The sequence below is a fragment of the Lepisma saccharinum genome, chromosome 23, assembly GCF_977018435.1.
Source record: "Lepisma saccharinum chromosome 23, izLepSacc3.1, whole genome shotgun sequence".
NCBI lineage: Eukaryota > Metazoa > Arthropoda > Insecta > Zygentoma > Lepismatidae > Lepisma > Lepisma saccharinum.
The window spans coordinates 20,540,967-20,557,188 of record NC_139251.1 but is presented as its reverse complement, the minus strand read 5'-3'; the positions used below and the strand labels follow the sequence as shown (position 1 = coordinate 20,557,188).

General features: G+C 39.9%; 1 protein-coding gene across 1 annotated transcript in view; it reads right to left on the bottom strand.

Annotated features, from left to right (window-relative positions):
• The window catches only part of LOC145977740 (GTPase-activating Rap/Ran-GAP domain-like protein 3), a 742,197-nt gene extending 728,029 nt beyond the window's left edge, over nucleotides 1-14,168 (bottom strand). Inside the window, exon 1 of the mRNA XM_083109991.1 lies at nucleotides 14,089-14,168. The gene's annotated coding sequence lies outside the window, so the exon portion shown is untranslated. The remainder of the gene's footprint in view (nucleotides 1-14,088) is intronic.
• Nucleotides 14,169-16,222: the final 2,054 nt, after the last annotated feature.

Genomic DNA, 16,222 nt, shown 5'->3' with positions numbered 1-16,222 from the left:
TCCAGAAAAATAGTAAATTTCCCTGATTTTTCCAGAAAAATAAAATTCCCTGACTTTTCCAGGTTTTTCAGACTAGTAGACACCCTGAGTTTATAGTGAGATCCGATCCACGATGTGGTTTCACCGGGTATCGAACCCTAGAAACGTCACTTATCCAACCATCACCTAAGTGTGTCTTCTAAGTTTTTAGACTGGCAACATTGTAACAAGATAAATGCTGCGATGTGGCATTTGGCACATGTACAGAGTGTCCGAAAAGTCACGCAACCCGGTGTTTACGAACGTATAACGGAATAGCGAAACGGAATGAGAAGAAACGCTTTCTGCCAGGAGAATGCCCTGTATATTGGGAAAATTTAGAGAGACAAACATATGTAAGAACATACATGTTTTAATAACAAATAAGCAAAGTGTTGCCAAAGGCGGAAAAAAAATATTTGCAAATCGTGTATATTGATGCACAGAACTCACTCAGGTAAGTTATTGCAACATTTCACAATACCAACGAACAATTTGGATGGCCATCTAATGAATTTGACAGAAAAAGAACTTTGACGAAGTTTCAAAAACATTGCAGCAGGGAATAAATGGGCTGTTCCAAAAATCGATGTTTTCACAATATTACGAGGGACACTGGCAACACATGACAACGTGCATGTTCTTACATATGTTTGTCTCTCTAAATTTTCCCAATATACAGGGCATTCTCTTGGCAGAAAGCGTTTCTTCTCATTCCGTTTCGCTATTCCGTTATACGGTCGTAAACACCGGGTTGCGTGACTTTTCGGACACACTGTATTACGTAGTGTCACATGTACTGAGTGTGTTGTGAAATGGGTGTCTGATTCGGTGGAGTAATGAGTGAGTTACAGCTTTTAAACTAGTGCAGTGTTTTGTAACAGCGTCATGCATTTGAAAACAGAACAAAGGGTGGCGATTAAGTTTTGTGTACAACTCAGTAAAACTCCTTCAGAAACCGCTGAAATGCTGAAAACTGGTTACGCCTTTGGTCATTCCAATGTTTTCATTTGGCATCGTCGATTCCGTGATGGTCAGGAAGATGTGGTGGGTGGTCCCAATGAGGGTCGTCCGTCCACCAGTCGAACTGGCGGTATTGTAAAAAAAGTTCGACAAAAACTGAATGAAAATCAGGCACAGTCACTGAGGGTGATTGATGATCGCAGCTGTGTATAGGCCCATTTTAGAGCGCTTCCTAAAGAGATTACGACGAGTGAAACCAGAGCTGGTTGAATCCGGTGCTTCGTTCTTACAGCACGGCAATGCGCCACACCACAATGCATTATTGTCCAACAATTTCTGGCACGGATACAAGTGATTTTGTCAAACCACCCGCCTTATTCGCCAGACTTGGCACTGGCTGACTACATTTTATTCCCCAAATTGAAATCTCACCTGACGGGCCAACGTTTCGACATTTTGGAAATTGAAGAATCTGTGACGAGAAATTTAAACACAATACAAAAAGATGATATCCGCTCCAGCAATTGTACAGCCATGTCACTAAGTGTGTGGACTTAGAAGGGATGTACATCGAAGACTAACCAAGGCTTACGGCAAGTCTCACATATTTACACTTTTTATTTAGCCAGTCTAAAAGCTTTGTAAACACACCGTGTACATTCAGCCAATACAACTCATACAATTATGGGCATTTTGAGCTGTTCTAATGGATAAATTAGTTCACAAAATGTAAAACTGCTAGATGTAAAAACTGAAAAACACTTTACTACGTTCCATAATAGCTTCTATGAGACGCCATAGCTTATCGGAATCACAAATTTATTCAACCCCTTTAACCTTGTAACATGTGTATCCTTCAAGTTATGCAATACGTTCATTCGTTCCGTGGTTTAGGTTGCTTGACTTTGAGGATACCAAACTCAACTCGTACCTTAAAAGCAAAATACTTCTGCTCGCAACAATGGTATATCATGAACATTGTAGGAAGAATTTTCCATTCAAAATTTGCTATTACGATCTACAGTGCGTCCATTTCGATCTTCAGCCGAGAAATCGGGAGAAGCATGGCGGGCGGCGCTGGCGGAGATGCCGACATTTGCGGCCTGTAAGTCCCTCTTATTTTTATGGACATATGCAGACATTTATATAAATATCGCAAAACGAGCACTAACCTGTGTTATAATTTATCATCTGTAATTCATCCAAGTTCTGCCCTTATATACACAAAAAAATACGCTTTAGAAACGATGTTAAGAGCCACAGATAATAAAACATTTTAATCATAGTTTTGACCAGTAATGTCCTGCTTAAGTTTATATCCTTGAAAGAGTTTTGTGCCGATGGGGATCGTTTGGAGGTTTCGAATGTGCAACACTGTATCAAGATTACGCTGTAGACGAAACCGTTAAAAGTCAATGGTGTTCGTGAGCTTCCTTGCAATCCGAAATCTCCGAGCTTGAGTTTTTTGTTCCTTCGCGACAGAGCTGTGAATATAGTGGCGAGCAGCTGTAAACCAAGAGCGTGTTAATTTCGTACTGTGCGCAAGAGTGTTATTATTGGTTACTTGCAGTTACTTGTTTTTGTTATTGCAGTGTGTATGTGTGTTGTGTCAGTGAGAGGATTGGAATGCCAGCCGCAAGGTTCATGTTACGAGGGGGGCTGATAAGTTCTCGGCCTGACCCAAAAGGACTAGCTACAGGCACGAAAATTTCAGGCTATTCAACGTATTCTCCCCGAAAGTCTACACACTTGGCACTTGGTGGATATCAGTTTGAACAACTCTTATAACACAGGTTAGTGCTCGTTTTGCAATATTTATATAAATGTCTGGATATGTCCATAAAAATAAGCGGGCATTACAGGTCGCAAATGTCAGCATCTCCGTCAGCGCCGCCCGCCACGCTTCTCCTTCTCCACGCTTCTAATATATTTTTTTGAGCAAATAAATCGTAATTTCCGGGTTATTATATGTAATATTGCACCTTGTTTATAATGTATATCTTTTGTTTAATGTTTATTGTATTTTATGCTCTATTATGAGTAGTTCATATTTGCGAGAGTGCACTATGTGCATTTGTATTTCTAAACATGTAGATGTCAGTTTTGTTGATAGTATCCTTTTGTAGATAGTGAGTGATTCATCTGTACTTGAATCTGTGTTCTCAAAAATAGTATAAAAGCGAGGATATTGCGTAAGAAATATCACACTTTCGCCACGGATCGTCGAAGCTTTTAAACTTAAAAAGAACTCCTTGGTGTTGTGCATACATCTTGGTATGGTAGTTCGGGGAGCAAGCTAAGCCCGTGTGATCATAGGCATGTTGATAGCCACGCATTGAGTTTATGCGTTTTAGTTGAGTCAGTTCATCGACAAAGCGAAATCCTCGCCTTCGTCTCAAGTATATTCGCATTATAATTGCAATAAACAAAGAATAAAACCTTTCAGTTTATACATACTGCAGTAATGTGGTTTTATTTCTCTGTGCTGTGAATATTGTCTTTGTCTAACACTATCCCTGTACCTGAGAGGAGTCTGCGTACTTCACCGAGTCACATCGTTCATCGCTGAGTATTATTAAGTTATTATTAATAAATATAATAATACGTTTAATATTATAATAATACAGGCTATGAACGTATCAAGTGGCAGCTCAACGTGTTGGCTCGATTGTGTAGTGTACAAGGGCAAGACAATTGTTTAAAGTTGAGATTGATTGTGCAAGAGCACTGGACTTTCTTAGTTGTAGAAAAGCACAGAGATATTTCGTTTCGAAATGGGAAAGAAGGATTTGCGTAGCTCAAATAAAAATCTTACATCGAGTTCAGGACTTAATGTTTCCGATTGTTGTCGGGACATTGATAAAGAAAGAACCATATTTGTGTGCAAGAAATGTACAAAGCTTCTACATTATGAATGTTGTGGGCTAGATATTCGAACGAAAGCCACGAAGCTACCGATTTGGTTTGTAGAGATTGTGAATCATTGTCTACGGATAGTTCATCTGATCCATTAAATATGTTTGAAGCTTTAAAAGCTATGATTGAAGGAATTAGCAAGCAGCAAGTTGAAAGTATGGAAATTTTACAAGCTGATATTAGCCAACACTGTGAAACCTTACAGGCTGATGTTAAACAGCAAGCTGATTCCATTAACAACTTGAAGGCTGATATTAGTAAACAGTCTGAAACACTACATGCTGATATTTGCAAACAGTGCCAGACATTACAGGCTGATATTAAACAGCAAGCTGATTCCATTAACAACTTGAAGGCTGATATTAGCAAACAGTCTGAAACACTACATGCTGATATTTGCAAACAGTCCTAGACATTACAGGCTGATATTAAACAGCAAGCTGATTCCATTAACAACTTGAAGGCTGATATCAATAATCAATCTGAAACGCTGAAGGCTGATATCTAGACAATCTGAAATATTAAAGGAAGATATCGGCAGACAATGCGCGTTATTAAAGGATGATATCGGTAAGCAGCACGGCGAATCTATGAAAGCTTTGAGAGCTGAAATAGGTGAGATGGCCTGTGAAATTCAACAACTGAAATCTGAAAACGAGGAAACTAAGGCCAGATTCTCTGAAGATATCCGGCAGGCCAGAGAGATAGACTTTAATGAATTCAGGCGTAGCTTGGCAGCTGATGTTAATAAAGCCACAGACAGTGTTCGCATCGATGTAGAGGATATTACCTCGAAATTCACGGAGGAGTGCAATAAGATTATTGAAAAACAGCTGACGATGGAACAGATATTGGCCGAGTTCGAGACTGACAAAATACAGTTCTGGGCTGAGGTCCAAGAAAATATTAGTCAGATTTCCGTAGTTGTGTCTCAAAGAAGCAAGGATGTTGAGGAAATAAAGACTCAAGTAGAACAACTTACGAACCAGTTAAAGACTATGCACGTTTCCCGGCAAATGGAAATAGAAACTGGATCTCGAACAGCTGGTCACCCGTCTGCAGTTGCTGAGAGTGCAGTGTTGCCAACTAAATGAAGCGATGGATGAGACGGTAGAGAGAAAACTAGAGAAGACAAACAAGTCTGTCGCCCACGAGTTACTGCTGATTCAAGAGCTAATGAGGTGGCCTCTGCTATTCCATCTACCTTTAGGTTAATCTACTGCAGTAATGTGGTTTTATTTCTCTGTGCTGTGAAGCATTGTCTTTGCCTAACACTATCCCTGTACGTACCTGAGAGGAGACTGTGTACTTCACCGAGTCTCATCGTTCACCGCTGAGTATTATTAAGTTATTATTAATAAATATAATAATACGTTTAATAGTATAATAATACAGGCTATGAACGTATCATCCTCATCTGCGCAATCAGAAAAGCGAAGTAGAATAAACCAAATCAATGAGAATTCACAGAGAAATGCATAACGTCTGATGTGCCGTGTGATGAACTAATAATGCATTATTTGGCACTGCCAGACATGTTCATTTCAAAGTGATTTTTATGCACTCCTACTTCTGTGTGTACGATATCGTAATGGCCTGAGCCATTCACACATGTATGTGGTAAGATTTCAGTACAGTCTATCGAGGCCGAAAAGGGGATACATAGAGAGGCACGGGCGTATATATAGTTCACGTAAAGTGAGGATCAACTTTTGGTATGATTAGGGTTGCTATTTCATAAGTGAAATTCCGGGACAGCTGACCTGAAGCTTGTTGGGGAGCGGGGGGGGGGGGGAGGTTTGCTGAACCCGACGAAGTTGTGTGTATGTACATATCCATTATCATAGTCTTTACACTTCTTAAAAAGAAACACAAATCTACTTCGAAGTATATCATTGACATACGCGTGCGCAGACCCTCTGATTTGGGGGGGGGGGGGGCAAAAGCTTTGATGAAAGTTCAGTCTGTAAAAAAAACTCATTTTATCTCACTCTTTCAGTTTTATTGCACTGAGGGTGTTTGCGAATATAATATTATATCCACATTATTTTAATACATTACAAAGTCAATTCATCCTCCCCATAACAAAGCAACAGCAAAAATGATATAAATTCCCTCTGGCATGTGCGCGCACCATTTCCTCCGAACAATTGTTCCTCTATTTAAGACAAAATTGTTTAGGAGCAACAGTCTGAAGTTCTTAGTTGTTCTTACTTCTCTCTCTCTCTCTTTCTCTCTCTAATAATTTACAATGCAGTACACAAACGAATCAAATTGCGAGCGAAGCCAGCAAGATAATTTTCTGATAAAAATTTTAGCAAACTGAAAACAATATTGATTTAATTGGGCCCAAAAAAAATCGTGGGGCGCCATGGCATTCTCTTTATATTTTTTTCATTTACATTGTTCAGCGCCGAGGGCCAACACCCGATAAAATTTTTAATCGAGGGGGCAATTACCCCTCTGTGCCCCATTACAGGTGCTCTTGACCGTATGGAAGAAATAATGCAAGAAATACGTAAAAACTAATACCATCTTGAGTGTTCTCTTGTCCTGCTACTCTTAGATTCTGCTAGTCTTTTTTCATACCCCCTTACCCTGTAGTTGCTTTGAACTTTCATCAGCATGAAATTATCTCATTTTCTTTGAGTGTATAATATCGTTTAATAACGGCGATAAGATTCCTCTACCCTAAATTTTTAGGTGAAAGTATAATATAGGAGAATGGACATCTGGAAGGGGAATAAGGATGACCACACTTCCCCCTTAGAAATCGAATGTCAATCTATTAGTATATATTTCACACGTATAATTTTATTTCAGTTACTGTAACTTACATTAATTATTATAATGGGGATGCGGGAATGAGATAATTTCAAATTCGAGTGGCGTTTTTGTTGAAGGAGCAACACTATTATGTAAACAATCTACTGAAGTCCATGAAACTGAAGAGCTTGCTGATATATCTTTCTACTTAGTATTGACACTTTTCTTTTCATCTTGTGTCAAACAACTTGAGAATGTTACGGTGTTCCCCTGGTTTTCTTGGACTGCATTTTTAAAAACCAAATTCCTTTAAGAGAACTCGAAGAAAAACATTATAACTGATTCGACCGTCCCAATGCAGTTTGCTATCGCAGAAATTCCAAAACTATCACGAAATTGTAGACATTTGGTCTGCAATCCCATCTGGTGTGTGGAATTACGTAATTTCCTTCCTATCCGTATCGAATCCTATACGTTTCAAATTTAGGAGAATAAAATAATTGCGAAGAAATTTTTTATGAACAAGTTGATAGAACAGGTAATCTGGTAATTTTACTGGACCTAAGGGAGGGGTTTGGACCCGTTGAACCCCTCCTTAAATACGCCCATGCGTAAAGGTCTGGACCAATGTTTCTCAACCGCTGGTCCGCGGCCAACTGGTATCAATTATACAGGTCGCGAGAGGGGTAAATGTCTATTATATCGGAGATACATTCCTTCATTTTACAGAAGAAACTACTTACGGAAATGAGTTTCTGTAGTATTTTGAAAGTTCGTGGAGGTATTTTCTCACCGTAAAATGCTGCACAACAAGATATAAGCACTTTTGATATAATAAACTTGCATTTTGTGCAAAGCGACAACATTATGCCGTTGTTTCCATTATGTACCTGCAGATGGCGCGAGCGTCGAAAGTCAAGCCGTCTCGTCAGTGTTTCCAAACGTGCCTTTTTTTTACCAGAATTTTATTTTTAATTTTTTTTAAACTATGTTTACCTAACCTAACCCAACCTAACCTAAACTTGCCGGAAATGGTTCGTGTTGCTATCGTGAATGGTTTTTGGGGCTATCCGTCAATGGTTTTTGGGGCTATCGTGAATGGTTTATGGGGCTATCTGTCAATGGTTTGTGATGACATATTGAACACGAAAGTATTTATTTTTCTGTTAAGAAGTTTGAGACACTGCATACCCACTTCAAATCGACAATACACAAGCACGACGCGTGATGATCCACAGCTGTGCGCGCCATATCGTATGTTCCGCAACGGAAGAAAGGACCCAAAAAAATTACTCGTAATGTGAAAAATCGAAGTTATTTTCGTGTAAAAATCATAATGGCACCTTCAACTATGTTCCGCAATACACAATTGGTAAGTACGAACCATTTAAAACTGAAAATATCCGATAGAAATGTGTCTCCGATATAACAGACATTTACCGCGAGAGGTTCTACTGACATATCTCTTGTTAGTTTGCACAGCCATTTTCATTAACAAATATTTATATTTGTCAATAAGCCTAGACATAATAGAATAATTACTCTTTATGATCATGCCATAATTTATATATTAATATTAATTCAATATTTACAATAATGTTTAAAAATTTAAAACGGTATTTACGAGTAAAATTGTTAGGATAGGGGAATCGACTTTTTTTAAAAAATACTACATGGCACTGTCACGAAAGTTAAGACACTCTTACATTGGTTTACTACTTGTCAAATATTGATATGAAATATCAGGAAATACCCTACTTAAACGGATCACCTGTACTTTCCTTTAAATAGGTATACATTGGTTTGAGTTGGTGTTTTAAGTCCACTTTATGCACAGTAAGGCTAATCGGGACTGGACCTACAGTTTAAAGTGGGATCCGAACCACTTGTGCCTCCACCGGGTATCGAACCCGGGACCCCTTGATTACAAGGCAATGACGCTACCACTGCGCCATGGGGGAGGCCCAAATAGGTATACATACGCTTAAATATCAGTTCCATGCGTTCAAGTGTATGTAATACCAGGAAATACCCTACTTTAACGGATCACCTGTACTTTCCATTAAATACACACACGCTTAAATAACAGTTCCATGCTTTTATGTACATCTCTGCCTTTACTGGTCAATAATTGATTTTTTATTATCATTTTGAATTTCTTTCAGCAGGCTATCCAAGAAACTATTTCAAGTTACAAGAAGAGCAATCACACTGTTTAGTGTTTAAGAAATGAAACCATGTATGTAAAGTAGTAAAATGCTGCCATCTAGCGGATGGACGAAAAAACGTAAACATCCATATGTTACGTGGTATTCCCTTTCTTTCAGTGGTGTCAAGCATCATCGCTACAACTCAGAGACTGTCCACGTTTAGCATACCCGATTTCCTTATAAAGGCAAGGGGAAGTACCAATGTAAAATAAAAGATGAGTCCCAATTCAATTTCAATTCCTATTGGAGCGCCATTTCTCGAAAGGTCACGACCTTTTCTTTCAGATCAAAATAATAAAACATGGAAGGGTTAAACGGATTCCTACATTGAAATTCACTTAAACTGTGCGTCTGGGTTGTTGTTAATCTTTCATGGGCAATTTATGCTTCCTGCCTCAGACGTTTATCATAATCCTCCTCCTCAATTCAATTCCAGATAAAATTATTTATATCCTCTCTCTCATCTTTCTCCGGCGCTTAGTCGAACACAAAAGTATTATAAACCCTTTTAATGTAATGTTATTATACATAAAGGCGTTAAGAGAGGGTGGTTGGGGTTCGAGTCCGTCTCCAAAATATCTGTGAAACTGTAAACTAAAATTATATAAAATTAATCTTCTTTGTCCACTTCTTTCATGTTTATAATATTTAAACCGGAAAGTCTCATTACATTACCCACAGATGGAGCAGAATTGATATGGAAACAACTGACAAACTATGTTTTAATAAAAGTATCATTAAACTTTAAAATGACTGAAGCATTTCCAATATTACAAGTACTTCGGAAGTACACTATATCAGAGTGGAATCGGGGAACAACTTCCCACATTCGAATTTCGAGGAACCTTTATCATATTCGGTAAATTTCGAATGGTTATAGATAAAAACTTCTTAGGAATATAGGTAATAACTTTTTTTTTTTGTTATTCCAGAACTGTTAATACTGTATAACCACTTCATGGAGAAAATAGTATGTGGAATTCAATTTTGTGTACACAACTCTTTATGTTAGAAATTGTCAATGCTGACATAATGACATGTTAAACACACACAGTTTATGAACATTCTCGCCCATTCAAAAAATACTCCAGAACTGATCATTTCTTGTAATCACGATCACCCATGCTTATGTAATACCACTGACACAAAAAACAAAACTTTAATCACTCATGCATTTAGGAACACTAGAACGGGCAATTATATGGACATAATAATAATAATCATAAACGTATACTATTTATAGATACTAGGTAACAGTGTATTTATATGCAATTGTACAATTTGAATTTGTATTATTTTCTGTGTTGCTTTAACTAAGGCGCATTGTATTTTTGTGTTTTGTAAATAGAGACATCTGTTGTTCTGTTATTCTGAAAATACGTGAAGTAGCATAAGAAAGTTCATGTCCGAAAGTAATTTATCTCATATGTATTACTTATTTTATCTCTGTATAATTTTGATTTGTTTTACTTCTATTGAATTTGTATTATCACTAGAGAAGCAATGTAAATAAGGGTTTTATGCAGTATTGTTGATATCGAATAGAAAAGAGGTCTACAGTATCATGGAATTATTGTAATTAAAGTGATGAAGATTAATACGATCTAGTATGTTTTCCAAATGGATATAATTTATTCCGAATTCAATCGCAACGAGAGACAATTAGAATCAAACCAGTATAATGAAGTTAAGTATTGAAGCTTTCCTGGCAACAATTGATGAAAATATTCTCTCGGGCTTTCGACCAGGCGAGTTGTGGAAAAGATTCCAAGCTTTCGAGAGCTAACGTCACTCTCATCTTCAGGGTAGAGTTTGGAAGGGATTCCAAGCTTTCGAGAGATAACGTCACTCTCATCTTCAGGGTAGAAGTTAGGGTAGAGTTTGGAAGGGATTCCAAGTTTTCGAGAGCTAACGTCACTCTCATCTTCAGGGTAGAAGTTAGGGTAGAGTTTGGAAGGGATTCCAACTTTCGAGAGCTAACGTCACTCTCATCTTCAGGGTAGAGTTTGGAAGGGATTCCAAGCTTTCGAGAGCTAACGTCACTCTCATCTTCAGGGTAGAGTTTGGAAGTGATTCCAAGCTTTCGAGAGATAACGTCACTCTCATCTTCAGGGTAGAAGTTAGGGTAGAGTTTGGAAGGGATTCCAAGTTTTCGAGAGCTAACGTCACTCTCATCTTCAGGGTAGAGTTTGGAAGGGATTCCAAGCTTTCGAGAGATAACGTCACTCTCATCTTCAGGGTAGAAGTTAGGGTAGAGTTTGGAAGGGATTCCAAGTTTTCGAGAGCTAACGTCACTCTCATCTTCAGGGTAGAAGTTAGGGTAGAGTTTGGAAGGGATTCCAACTTTCGAGAGCTAACGTCACTCTCATCTTCAGGGTAGAGTTTGGAAGGAATTCCAAGCTTTCGAGAGCTAACGTCACTCTCATGTTCAGGGTAGAAGTTAGGGTAGAGTTTGGAAGGGATTCCAAGCTTTCGAGAGATAACGTCACTCTCATCTTCAGGATAGAAGTTAGGGTAGAGTTTGGAAGGGATTCCAAGCTTTCGAGAGCTAACGTCACTCTCATCTTCAGGGTAGAGTTTGGAAGGGATTCCAAGCTTTCGAGAGATAACGTCACTCTCATGTTCAGGGTAGAAGTTAGGGTAGAGTTTGGAAGGGATTCCAAGCTTTCGAGAGCTAACGTCACTCTCATCTTCAGGGTAGAGTTTGGAAGGGATTCCAAGCTTTCGAGAGATAACGTCACTCTCATCTTCAGGGTAGAAGTTAGGGTAGAGTTTGGAAGGGATTCCAAGTTTTCGAGAGCTAACGTCACTCTCATCTTCAGGGTAGAAGTTAGGGTAGAGTTTGGAAGGGATTCCAACTTTCGAGAGCTAACGTCACTCTCATCTTCAGGGTAGAGTTTGGAAGGAATTCCAAGCTTTCGAGAGCTAACGTCACTCTCATCTTCAGGGTAGAGTTTGGAATGGATTCCAAGCTTTCGAGAGCTAACGTCACTCTCATCTTCAGGGTAGAGTTTGGAAGGGATTCCAAGCTTTCGAGAGATAACGTCACTCTCATCTTCAGGGTAGAAGTTAGGGTAGAGTTTGGAAGGGATTCCAACTTTCGAGAGCTAACGTCACTCTCATCTTCAGGGTAGAGTTTGGAAGGGATTCCAAGCTTTCGAGAGCTAACGTCACTCTCATGTTCAGGGTAGAAGTTAGGGTAGAGCTTGGAAGGGATTCCAAGCTTTCGAGAGCTAACGTCACTCTCATCTTCAGGGTAGAGTTTGGAAGGGATTCTAAGCTTTCGAGAGCTAACGCCACTCTCATCAACTTCAGAGTAGAACTTCTACCATGAAGAAGATTAGAGTGACGTTAGCTCGAAAGTTTGGAATCCTTTCCACAACTCACCTGGTCGATAGCCCGAGAGAACATTTACATCAATGTTTATATCGATATTTATCAAATGAAATACTGTAGAACTTTGCTTTAAGGTAAAAAATAAATAGTTCTGTTTTGTATTACTAATACAGGCAACCCTACCGTTATCATGGCCAGCTTCTTCCCACCGAAGGTTCCAGGTTTGTGTCCCAGAATGGGCATGCAGTGTCCGCTAGATTCATCTAATCATCACTCATCCTCGTCGTCCCAATTACCAAAAGCGGCAGAAAAGTGAAGCAAAATCAGAAAAACGCAAGCCGTAGCCTGGTAAACGAAATCTGTTCCGACCACCTTGTCTGGACGCATCCGAATCACTGGCATGTGCCAGAATCGGGAACCGAACACGTAAATTCTTGATTAGGTGGTGCAAGCACAGTTGTTGCCATGGAAATTCTAATTCGATTTACAAATAACTACGCTCAAGTGAAGAATGTTCTAAATATTCAAGAGAAAATTCTAAGCACTTATGCTTGATATTTTAAATCAGCATTGATTTTCGAGAGAAATAGAAATTGAGTCAGATAAAGAGAGATTGAAAGAGCGGGAAAGACAGATTGAAAGTGAGGGAGAGATAGAGAAAGAGAATTGAAAAGAGAGAGGTTTAAAGAGAGTGCGAGATAAAGAAAGAGACAGAGAGAGAGAGAGAGAGAGAGAGAGAGAGAGAAATAAAACGAGGGGAGAGATTGATAGTGGAGATAATGAGAGAAAAGGAGAAAGAAAGAAAGAGAGGGAGAGAGAGAGACGGAGAGAGAGAGAAAGAGAGAGAATGAAATAGAAATTGAGTGACATAAAGAGATATTGAATGAGTGAGAAAGACAGATTGAAAGAGAGGGAGAGATAGAGAAAGAGAATTGAAAAGAGAGAGGTTGAAAGAGAGTGCGAGATAAAGAAAAAGATAGAGAGAGAGAGAGAAATAAAACGAGGAGAGAGATTGATAGAAAGTGGAGATATGAGAGAAATGGAGAAAGAAAGAAAGAAAGAGAGGGAGAGAGAGAGAGGGAGACGGAGAGAGAGAGAGAGAGAGAGAGAAATAAAACGAGGGGAAAGATATATAGAAAGTGGAGATAATGAGACAAAAGGAGAAAGAGAGAAAGAAAGAGAGAGAGAGAGAGAGAGAGAGAGAAAACGAGGGGAGAGATTGATAGAAAGTAGAAATAATGACAGAAAAGGAGAAAGAGAGAGAGACGGAGAGAGAGAGAGAAAAAAAAGAGAGAGAAATAAAACGAGGGGAGAGATTGATAGAAAGTGGAGATAATGAGAGAAAGGGAGAAAGAAAAATAGAAAGAGAGGGAGAGAGAGACGGAGAGAGAGAGAGAGAGAGAGAAATAAAACGAGGGGAGAGACTGATAGAAAGTGGAGATATGAGAGAAAAGGAGAAAGAAAGAAAGAAATAGAGAGAGAGGGAGAGAGAGAGAGAGAGAGAGAGAGAGAGAGAGCGAATAACATTTTTGAAAAAGACACTAGTGAATCAGTCACAAGGGTGATTAGTCTCCTTATCTGTAAGCACCTTTAATAATAAATGATAATAATGATGATAAATTTTGGAGGTTTGGTCGGGTCGACTTCAAGTACCTTTCCCGCCACTTCGTCTAATAGTAACGTTGATGACCGGATGATAGATTGATCGTCGCTTTTCTGTCACTTTTGTGCTAATCGCGACGATGAGGATGAGTGATTTGTGCTAACCACTCCGCCACAGAGGTGGGCTCGGATGAAAATATGCCCAGGTCAGGAATCGAACCTGGATCCTTCAGGGCCACCGCCAGCTTAAAATAAGCGAAAGAAACTTGAAACTTACCTCTGAAGGCCGGGCGTCGAATCTAAGCAAAATCCCTTTCACATGAGGCAAAATTCACAAGCGCCCTTGCTAAATCTACTTCGCGGCTCCTGCTAACTCAGCTAGACCGTTCTGGGCGAGCCGCGTGTTAGACTCCGAACCTACGGACTGTGCGTGGAACGTAAAGGGGATTTTTTTGAACAGGCATCTCCTGGACTCCGGCTTGCGCATGCGCACCCTTTATTCCCACCTGTCAGAGTCACGGGAAGGGGGGAGCCCTGCTTTGTCCCGAGCGTGCACGTGGTCCAGGTTTATGCGCGGCTGGCCTGGGACTCGATTCCCGCTTAAGCAATATTCAATGGAGCGTGATGCGGAATTCGTCCTCCGTGTCCGAAAGAACGAAGTTTGATGGAGGGGGGGCGGGGGCCGGTGGGGGCGGGGTTGAATAAGTGGTAAAAGCCCGGGCTTCTGCAGGAATTGGAGCAAGACGCAAAAGAAGAACTCAAGAGGAACCGCCAGAAAATCTACGAAAAAGAAATCGAAATTACAACTCAATAAGAACGAAAGGATTATGGAAGGGACAAGCGACACGTGACAGAAGACAAGTACCGAATGACACTCAACAATGCTGATTCACACTAAATAGACATGTAATACTTCACCACAAACTACACATCAAATTGAAAATGATACTTCACCACAAACTTCACCCCACTGTGGCGGAGTGGATAGCATAGCGCGCTACGACGCCAGAGGTCCCGGGTTCGAATCCTGGTCTGGTGTTCTTTGTGAGTGTTCCTTCATCAATTTCATCACATATACAGCGTGTTTGAAAAATAACTCCCTAGTTTTAATGTGTCCTAGAATCTGTACAAAGTGACATACAGTATTCTAGTTTGTGGTGTTTGGCACCCTTGCAGTTGGTATGTCTGCTTGACCTTGAGACGGCACCAGTGCTGTGTTTTTTCCTTTGTTCCCTCAGTTCAGTTCCGGCGTTCGTGTAGTGCAGAGCAACTCAGCAACAATGTTTTACTCCGCAACAGAAAGCGCAGTGTGTTATTTGGTTTGTGAAAACTGAGTCAGTTATAACAGTGCAACGTAATTTTAGACGTCAGTATGGTGATGAACCACCTACAGCAAAAACTATCCGTCATTGGCTAAAGTCTTTCAAGGAAACCGGTAGTGTTTTAAAAGGTAAATCACCAGGTAGACCGAGAACTTCCGAAGATGTTGTTGAACAGATCCGTGTTTCGTGTGTTCGGAGCCCGAAGAAGTCATTGGCCAGACGTAGTCTACAATTAGGAGTGCCTAAAGGTACAGTGCATGATGTTGTTCGTAAAAGACTAAAGTTGCGCGCCTACAAATTGCAACTGTTACATGAAGTGAAACCTACTGATAAAATCCAAAGGTATGAGTTTGCTGTTGACTTTCTACACAGAATTGATGATGATGACAATTTTTTACCAAACATTCTCTTTTTTGACGAGGCTACATTTCATGTCAGTGGAACAGTTAATCGTCATAATTGTAGAATTTGGGGGGCAGAGCATCCACATGAAGTTATTCAGCATCAACGTGACTCTCCCAAACTTAATGTCTGGTGCGGTTTGATGGAAGATCGTGTGGTTGGTCCTTTCATTTTTGTAGAAAAAACAATAAACGGGGACGTTTACCATGACATGTTGACAGAATACGTCTTTCCCCAAATGGACGATATTGAGGCGGAAAAGGGGCTTTTGTTTTTCCAACAAGATGCACCCCACCTCATTACAGTAAACAGGTGCGTGCGGTTCTTAACACTCGCTTTCCAGGAAGGTGGATAGGCAGGGTTGGCCCAATACCTTGGCCATCACGAAGCCCAGACTTAACCCCACTGGACTTTTTCTTTTGGGGCCACATAAAAAATGTTGTGTACAGTGCTAGAATCAGAGACATCAATCATTTACTGGAAAGAATCGTCGCTGCGGTTGGGACAGTTACACCTGAAATGTTGGTGAATACGTGGCGAGAAGTGGAATATCGTTTCGACGTGTGCAGGGCAACAAATAGATCCCACGTTGAGGTGTACTAACATTGAACAAAACTTGAAGGAATCCTCTTTCATGATATGCACTCATTGATGTAAGTTTTCATTACTTTCCCTATTAAATTTATA